Source organism: Dipodomys ordii, unplaced genomic scaffold (assembly GCF_000151885.1).
Source record: "Dipodomys ordii isolate 6190 unplaced genomic scaffold, Dord_2.0 Scaffold26, whole genome shotgun sequence".
In the NCBI taxonomy this organism is placed as follows: domain Eukaryota; kingdom Metazoa; phylum Chordata; class Mammalia; order Rodentia; family Heteromyidae; genus Dipodomys; species Dipodomys ordii.
Window position 1 is genome coordinate 15,340,333 of NW_012267242.1, and position 8,304 is coordinate 15,348,636.

The 8,304-nt window shown below is 48.0% G+C and overlaps 1 long non-coding RNA gene across 1 annotated transcript in view; it reads left to right on the forward strand.

The window, feature by feature from the left end:
* Window positions 1-8,091, forward strand: part of LOC105984992 — a 21,642-nt gene extending 13,551 nt beyond the window's left edge. Inside the window, exons 2-3 of the long non-coding RNA XR_001175028.1 lie at window positions 4,068-4,074; window positions 8,009-8,091. This is a non-coding gene — a long non-coding RNA (uncharacterized LOC105984992). The remainder of the gene's footprint in view (window positions 1-4,067; window positions 4,075-8,008) is intronic.
* The last annotated feature ends 213 nt before the right edge of the window (window positions 8,092-8,304 follow it).

Sequence of the window (8,304 nt, forward strand, 5' to 3'; positions counted from 1 at the left end):
TCAGCTCAAGGCGAGTGCTCTACCACTTTAGCTACAGCGCCACTTCCGGTTTTCTGGTGGTTTATTGGAGATAGGAGTCTCACGGTCTCTCCTGCCCGGACTGGCTTTGAACCGAGATCCTCAGATCTCAGCCTCCTGAGTAGCTAGGATTACAGGCGTGAGCCACCAGCGCCCGGCTCTCTCACCCATTTTTGATGATCAATTTTCAATTCATTCTCACTATCTGGTCATCAGATAATGCTTATTTTTGCCAGTGATATCATCCCCATTCTCCTACCCCCTTTTATACGTCATTGAAGTGAGTTAGATGCATTGAGGAAGCAGGGGTTTTAGGATAGCGACTAAAGTCCAAAGAAAGGGGCAAGTCATTGATAGTACACTGGATCTCTCAGGTTCCCCAATTGTTTCTCTATCCTGACCCAGAAATATGAAAAACCACTCCGTGAACTCAAGCTGAGGACATGAACATTTCCCAGGCACTGATAAACTGGTTTCAGTTGTTAACCAGCGCTATCTCTGAACACATAAGCGTCCGGTCCCATCCCAGCCACATTCCTTCGGCCCTAGCAAACTCCACAGCCCAACTTCCTCCTTGTAGTCATGCCCAGGCAGAATGTTCCTTGTCTTACTGTCCACCATGGGGAGCACTGTAGCCCCCCACTTTGTGTAAATTCCCCCTGAAAAATGTTTTGGGCCGACCACCATGACATTTAGTGCTTATTTCTCTGGAATTCGGGAACTGGGATGGTGTGGGGCAGTCCTGTGGGAATTCTAACTCTAGCCTCACAAAACAGTAGGATTCTCAAAGGCTTTTCTGTATGGCAGCATATATACAGCAACATATATAAGTGGCATGTGTGTGTGTGTGTGTGTGTGTGTGTGTGTGTGTGTGTATGTCACTTGCCTGGTCACCACTGTCCAGTATTTGTTGAGCACCTCCTCCTTGCCAGGCCCTGAGGATATAGTGATGAGTGAAGCAAATCAGGCCTTTTTCATCTACAGACTCTACAGTGTAACAGGGAAATAAACAAATTATTATATATAACTATTATACTATAAATTCTGTGGGTGGGAAATACATGTATAGCTCAAAGAAATAAATGTATACCTCCAACTTGAATGCTATTAAGGAGTGCTGGACAGAGAAGAGAGGACAGTAGGTAGAGAGGAAAATTTATTTTAGACAACAAAGTGGTTGGGAGGACCTCTTTGTGTGTGTGTGTGTGTGTGGCGCGCATGTGCGGCAGTACTGGGGGATTGAAGTTAGTGTCTTATGCTGTTGTTTAGCTTTTTCTAGTCAAGACTTGTGTTCTACTAACTGAGCCACACCTCCACGTCTGGATTTTTGCTAGTTAACTGGAGATAAGAATCTCATGGATGGGGGCTGGGAAGGTGGCTCAGTGATAGAGTGCTTGCCTTGCATGCATGAAGCCCTGGGTTCGATTCCTCAGCACCACATAAGTAAAAAGAAAAAAGCCGGAAGTGGTGCTGTGGCTCATAGTGGTAGAGCACTAGCTTTGAGCTGAAGAGCTGAGGGACAGTGCCCAGGCCCAGAGTTCAAGCCCCACAACCAGACCCCCCCCAAAAAAAAAAAGAATCTCATGGATGGGCTGGGAAGGTGGCTCAATGGTAGAGCCCTTGCCTTGCATGCATGAGGCCCTGGGTTTGATTCCTCAGCACCACATAAGCACAAAGAAAAAAGCCGGAAGTGGTGTTGTGGCTCAAGTGGTAGAGTGCTAGCCTTGAGCTGAAGAGAATGCTTCATTGTCTTCCCAGGCTCCTGCTCCATGTTCTCAGGTTTCAGCAGTTTGCATCCAAGATCCACTGACTCCATTACTTTGGGCCTGACCAATAAACTACTCAGAAAAAGCTGGAAGTGGTGCTGTGGCTTAAGTAGTAGAGCACTAGCCTTGAGCAAAAGAATCTCAGGGGGGCTGGGAATGTGGCTTAGTGGTAGAGTGCTTGCCTAGCCCTGGGTTTGATTCCTCAGTACCACATAAACAGAAAAAGCTGGAAGTGGCACAGTGGCTCAAGTGGTAGAATGCTAGCCTTGAGCAAAAGAAGCTCAGGGACAGTGCCCAGGCCCTAAGACTGGCAAAAAAAAAAAAAACAAGCTCAGTCCTGCTTCCGGGTCAGAGCCATGGCGGTGGCATCAACCCCGTCATGGTCTTTGACGAGGTTGGACACATGAAGATTGAGCTGTTTTCAGACGTTGTGCCTAAGGCGGCTGAGAACTTTAGGCATTCCTGCACTGGAGAATTAAGAAAAGATGGGGTTCCAATAGGATAAAAAGGGAGCACTTCGAGGCTGGGAAGGTGGCTCAGCGGTAGAGCGCTTGCCTTGCATGCATGAGGCCCTGGGTTCGATTCCTCAGCACCACATAAGCATGTGGCTCAAGTGGTAGAGTGCTAGCCTTGAGCTGAAGAGCTGAGGGACAGTGTCCAGGCCCACAGTTCAGGCCCCACGACTGGACCAAAAGAAAAAAAAAAAAAGAGTCTCATGGATTTGTCTGCCCAGATCGACTTCCAACCTCGATCTCCAGATCTCAGCCACCTGAGTATCTAGGATTAGAGATATGAGCTTCTTTGATGTGATTATTTTATTTTATTGACAATGCTGGGATTTGAATTCAGGGCCTCCTGCTTGCTAGGCAGGTAATCTAACACTGAGCTGTGCTTCCAGCCTGATGTGATCATATTTCAACTGAAATTTGAAGTCTGAAAAGGAACCAGCAGAACAAAGGAGCAAGGAATCTTTCTCCCTCTTTTTGTCAGTCATGGGACTTGAACTCTGGGCCTGGGCATTGTCCCTTAGCATTTCAGCACAATGTGAGCATTCGGTTACTTGAGCCACAGCGCCACTTCTGGTTTTCTGGTAGTTTATTCAAGATAAGAGTCTCATGGACTTTCCTGCCTGGGCTGGTTTTAAACCGCCATTCTCATATCTCAGCCTCCTGAGTAGTTAGGATTACAGGTGTGAACCATGGGCACCTGGCTGCAGGGGATCTCTTCTGGGGTAATAATACATGTCAAGGCTTTTTTTTTTTTTTTTTTCCGGTTGTGAGGCCTGAACTCTGGGCCTGGGTGCTGTCCATCAGCTCTTCAGCTCAAGGCTAGCACTCTATCATTTGAGCCTCAGCCCCACTTCCGGCTTTTTCTTATGTGGTGCTGAGGAGTCGAACCCAGGGCCTCAGGCATGCAAGGCAAGCACTCTACCACTGAGCCACCTTCCCAGCCCTCGAGGCTTTTTTATTTTTTTGCCAGTCCTGGGACTTGAACTCAGGTCCTAGGTGCTATCCTTGAGCTGCTTTAAGGCTAGTGCTCTACCACTTGAGCCATCAGCCCACTTCCAGCTTTTTTGGTGTGGTTAATTGAGGATAAGAGTCTCACGGACTTTTCCTGCCTGGGCTGTCTTCAAACTGCAATCTTCAGATCTTGGTCTCCAGAGTCACTAGGATTACCGGTGTGAACCACTGGCTCCCTGCTTAGGTCTAGGCATTGAGGAAGAAAAAGGTTGGTGTCAAAGCAAGGAAGAGCTACAGTAATGTGGCTTGGCATGGAAGGGCACGGCCCATGGTGAACTGGGGACCAGAGTAGGGCCTTGTACTATATATAGTACAACTAATGCTTTAGGGCTGATGCTGGGAGAGCAGTGGGAGGCCTCAGGAGTAATCCAGGTGGGAAGATGATGGACTAACCTGGTAGCAGTAGGGGTGGAGAGAGGGAGTTGGCTTTGAGATACATTTTGGAGAAAAGCAGACAGAATGAAATGGTGGGGGTGGAGGTAGGGAGGATCCCATTTCCTGGAGGACAACACTAAGGAGTCTGACTTTGCTGAGGTCAGATGTTCAGGTTGTTCCCCAGTTGAGTATCAGTATTCAGGAGACAAATGTTGGTAGGTTTATTTGAATCAGGTTTATTTCAGGCAGGCTCCAAAGAAGTTAGAGGAGGCTCTATATCTCGGGGCTGGGAAGGTGGTTCAGTGGTAGAGTGCTTGCTTTGCAAGCCTGAGGCCCTGGGTTCGATTCCTCAGCACCACATAAGCAAAAAGAAAAAAAAAGCTGGAAGTGGCGCTGTGGCTCAAGTGGTAGAGCGCTAGCCTTGAGCTGAAGAGCTGAGGGACAGCGCCCAGGCCCAGAGTTCAGGCCCCACGACCAGACCCCCAAAAAAAAAAAAAAAAACACCTTTATATCTCTGAGGTCACGAGACAAGAAGGGCAGTTACAGGAAGCAAGAGGTTGTGAGGCCACAGGGAGTGGTATCTTCATCAGCAAAGGGCATGTGTCTTCTCTAGGATGTGGCAAGGGACTTTGGTCTCCTGTGACCAGTTAAGAAAAAGAAGATGTTACAAAGGCCGTGTAGATGTTATGAATCCAAGGAAAGATTTAGCAGTTAACTTCTAAGTGGGACTTGTCTTCAGCCAAAGGATTAGGGAGGCATACAAAGACAGAAAAGGCCAAAGGTAAGTAGCTCACACTTACACTACTTAGTAGGCTGAGATATGAGGATTGAAGTTCAAAGCCAGCCAGGGCAGGAAAGTCCCTAATAGTCTTATCTCCAGTTAATTACAGAAAAGGCTGGAAGTGGTGCTGTGGCTCAAAGTAGTAGATTGCTAGCCTTGAGCAAAAAGGAGCTCCGGGACAGTGTTCAAGCCCCAGGATTGGGGGGGGGGCGGAAAAAGACAAGGCAAAGGGAATTAGTGTTGTTCCAACTTGAGCAGTTGGGTAGTTGAGTGAAGAAATAAGTTTGAAATGGGGTGGGGCTAGAGAGAATGAAAGGCTAAATTTGAAATGATAATCACTACGATCTACAAGCAGACAGTTAAACTTGGTTGCTGAATACTTCATGTGTGAACAAATAGCATTCAGTCCCTCATGTACAAGTCTGTTTTCCTGTCCAGATGGCCTAGAAGGGAGGTAGGAGTGACAGGTTGGTAAACCAGAGCTCTAGAGCTTGTTTTATATAACTATGACCTCTAGATTCTTCTCTACCATTTTGCTTCTAGGTCAGAGGCCTTGGCTTTGGCCAGTGGCTTCTGCAGGGTTTGGCACCCATGAGAATAACATGAGAATGAGGCATGTACATGCCTAACTCCCCCACCTTGTGAATTCCCTGAGGTCCTTGCTACTGCTAAGGGGCCCTTTCTGTCCAGATTCTAGAAGCCATTCTCTCCCATCCCTAGGACACTTTAGAGGTAAGCAGCCCATTGTTACTGATCTGGGGTTATGGCTCATCCCTTGATATTAACCAGTCCTGCTGCCCATACTTCCGCTAAGATTTTTTTTTTTTTGGTAGGTAGTGGGGCTTGAACTCTGGGCCTGAGCGCTTTCCCTCAGCTCTTCACCTCAAGGTGAGCATTTTACCACTTGAGCTACAGCGCCACTTCCGGTTTTCTGGTGGTTTATTGGAGATAAGAGTTTCACAGACTTTCTTGCCCGGGCTGGCTTTGAACCATGATCCTCGGATCTCAGCCTCCTGAGTAGCTAGGATTACAGGCATGAGCCACCAGTGCCCGGCTCTGCTAAGAATCTTGTTAAGAAACTCCTTACCAGGCACTGGTGGCTCATGCCTGTAATCTTAGCTACTCAGATGCCTGAAATCTGAGGATTGCAGTTCAATGCCAGCCTGGGCAAAAAGTCTGTGAAACTGGTGGGGGGTTTTTTGTTTGTTTGTTTGTTTTTGTCGGTCATGAGGCTTGAACTCTGGGCCTGGGTGTTATCCCTCAGCTCCTCAGCTCAAGGCTAGCGCTCTACCACTTGAGTCACAGAGCCACCTCTAGCGGTTTATTGGTGATAAAGAGTTTCATGCCCTTTCCTGCCCGGGCTGGCTTTGAACCACGATTCTCAGATCTCAGCCTCCTGAGTAGCTAGGATTACAGGCGTGAGCCACTGACACCCAGCCTGTGAAACTCTTATCTCCAATTAACCACCAAAAATCTGAAAGTGGTACTGTGGCTCAAAGTGATAAGAGTGCTAGCCTTGAGGGAAAAAGGTGAGAGACGGCAGCACACAGGCCCTGAGTTCAAGGCCCACTACCAACAAAAGAAAGAAAGAAAAAGAAAGAAAGAAGGAAGGAAGGAAGGAAGGAAGGAAGGAAGGAAGAGGACTGGGAATGTGGTTCAGTGGTAGAGTGCTTGCCTAGCATGCATAAAGCCCTGGATTAGATTCCTCAGTATCACATAAACAGAAAAAGCTGGAAGTGGTCCTATAGCTCAAGTGGTAGATTGCTAGGCTTAAGCAAAAAGAAGTTCAGGGACAGTGCCCAGGCCCTGAGTTCAAGCCTCAGGCCTGGCAAAAACAAAACAAAAGGGCTGGGAAGGTGGCTCAGTGGTAGAATGCTTGCCTTGCATGCATGAGGCCCTGGGTTCGATTCCTCAGCACCACATAAGCAGAAAAAGCCGGAAGTGGCACTGAGGATAGACTTGAGCTGAAGAGCTGAAGGACAGTGCCAGGCCCAGAGTTCAGGACCCATGACTGACAGAAAGAAACTCTCTTGAACCTTTTCTGATACGCATGCGTGAAGCTGATAGACAAGTCAGAGGTAGGGCTGAGGATTCATACCCAGAGACTGTGGCTCCAGGCCTGCGCTGATACCACTAAGCTCTATTCTTTCTCTTCCCAGAATCATCAGTGGAAGGTAAGGAGAGAAAGACCTTGTATTTGGAGAGTTTAGAAGGGACTTGGAATTTTAAGGTTGGTCTGTCAATTTGTTTTGGTCATATAATTGAACTTAATTCGAATCCTGAGTTCCCATCCCTCCAGACTGGCAGAAAGTTCAAGCAGTTTTCCCCAGAGCTCCCTTCACCCATGTGCAGTACCAGTGGCTAGTATTCTGTCCTCAGTATTTATTTGTCCTCCCTAGAGATTTTGTCCTGTGTAAAAATATGCAGTCTAGCTCGAGGCTGAAATCTCATGATTGCCATTCAAAGCCCACCCAGGCAGAAAAGTCCTTGAGACTCTTATCTCCAATAAACTACTCAGAAAAAGCTGGAAGTGGTGCTGTGGCTTAAGTAGTAGAGCACTAGCCTTGAGCAAAAGAATCTCAGGGGGGCTGGGAATGTGGCTTAGTGGTAGAGTGCTTGCCTAGCCCTGGGTTTGATTCCTCAGTACCACATAAACAGAAAAAGCTGGAAGTGGCACAGTGGCTCAAGTGGTAGAATGCTAGCCTTGAGCAAAAGAAGCTCAGGGACAGTGCCCAGGCCCTAAGACTGGCAAAAAAAAAAAAAAAACAAGCTCAGTCCTGCTTCCGGGTCAGAGCCATGGCGGTGGCATCAACCCCGTCATGGTCTTTGACGAGGTTGGACACATGAAGATTGAGCTGTTTTCAGACGTTGTGCCTAAGGCGGCTGAGAACTTTAGGCATTCCTGCACTGGAGAATTAAGAAAAGATGGGGTTCCAATAGGATAAAAAGGGAGCACTTCGAGGCTGGGAAGGTGGCTCAGCGGTAGAGCGCTTGCCTTGCATGCATGAGGCCCTGGGTTCGATTCCTCAGCACCACATAAGCAAAAAGAAAAAAGCCGGAAGTGGTGCTGTGGCTCAAGTGGTAGAGCGCTAGCCTTGAGCTGAAGAGCTGAGGGACAGCACCCAGGCCCAGAGTTCAGGCCCCACGACTGGACCCAAAAACAAACAAACAAACAAAGGGAGCACTTTCCAGAGGGTCATAAAGGATTTCATGATTCAGGGTGGAGATTTTGTTAATGGAAATGGTACAGGAGTTGCCAGTATTTACCAGGGGCCATTTGCAGATGAAAAATTTAAACTTAGACACTCTGCTCCAGGCCTACTTTCTATGGCAAACAGTAGTCCCAGAACAAATGGCTGTCAGTTCTTCATCACCTGCTCTAAATGTGATTGGCTGGTTGGGAAGCATGTGGTGTTTGGAAAAATCATTGATGGACTTCTAGTGATGAGAAAAATGGCGGATGTTCCCACAGGCTCCAACAATAAGTCCACGTTGCCTGTGGTAATCTCAAAATGTGGGGAGATGCGTCCTGATGAAGACTGATTCAGGGCTTCCCTTGCCCTGGATGATTTTCTGGCTCTTGGTTTTGCTTCCCCACCTGCTACCATTTCATTAGATAAAGAGACCATGGGGGGCTGGGAAGGTGGCTCAGTGGTAGAGCACTTACCTTGCATGCCTGAGGCCCTGGGTTCGATTCCTCAGCACCACATAAGCAAAAAGAAAGAAGCCGGAAGTGGCGCTGTGGCTCAAGTGGTAGAGCGCTAGCCTTGAGCTGAAGAGCTGAGGGACAGCGCCCAGGCCCAGAGTTCAGGCCCCATGACCGGACCCAAAAAAAAAAAATCTA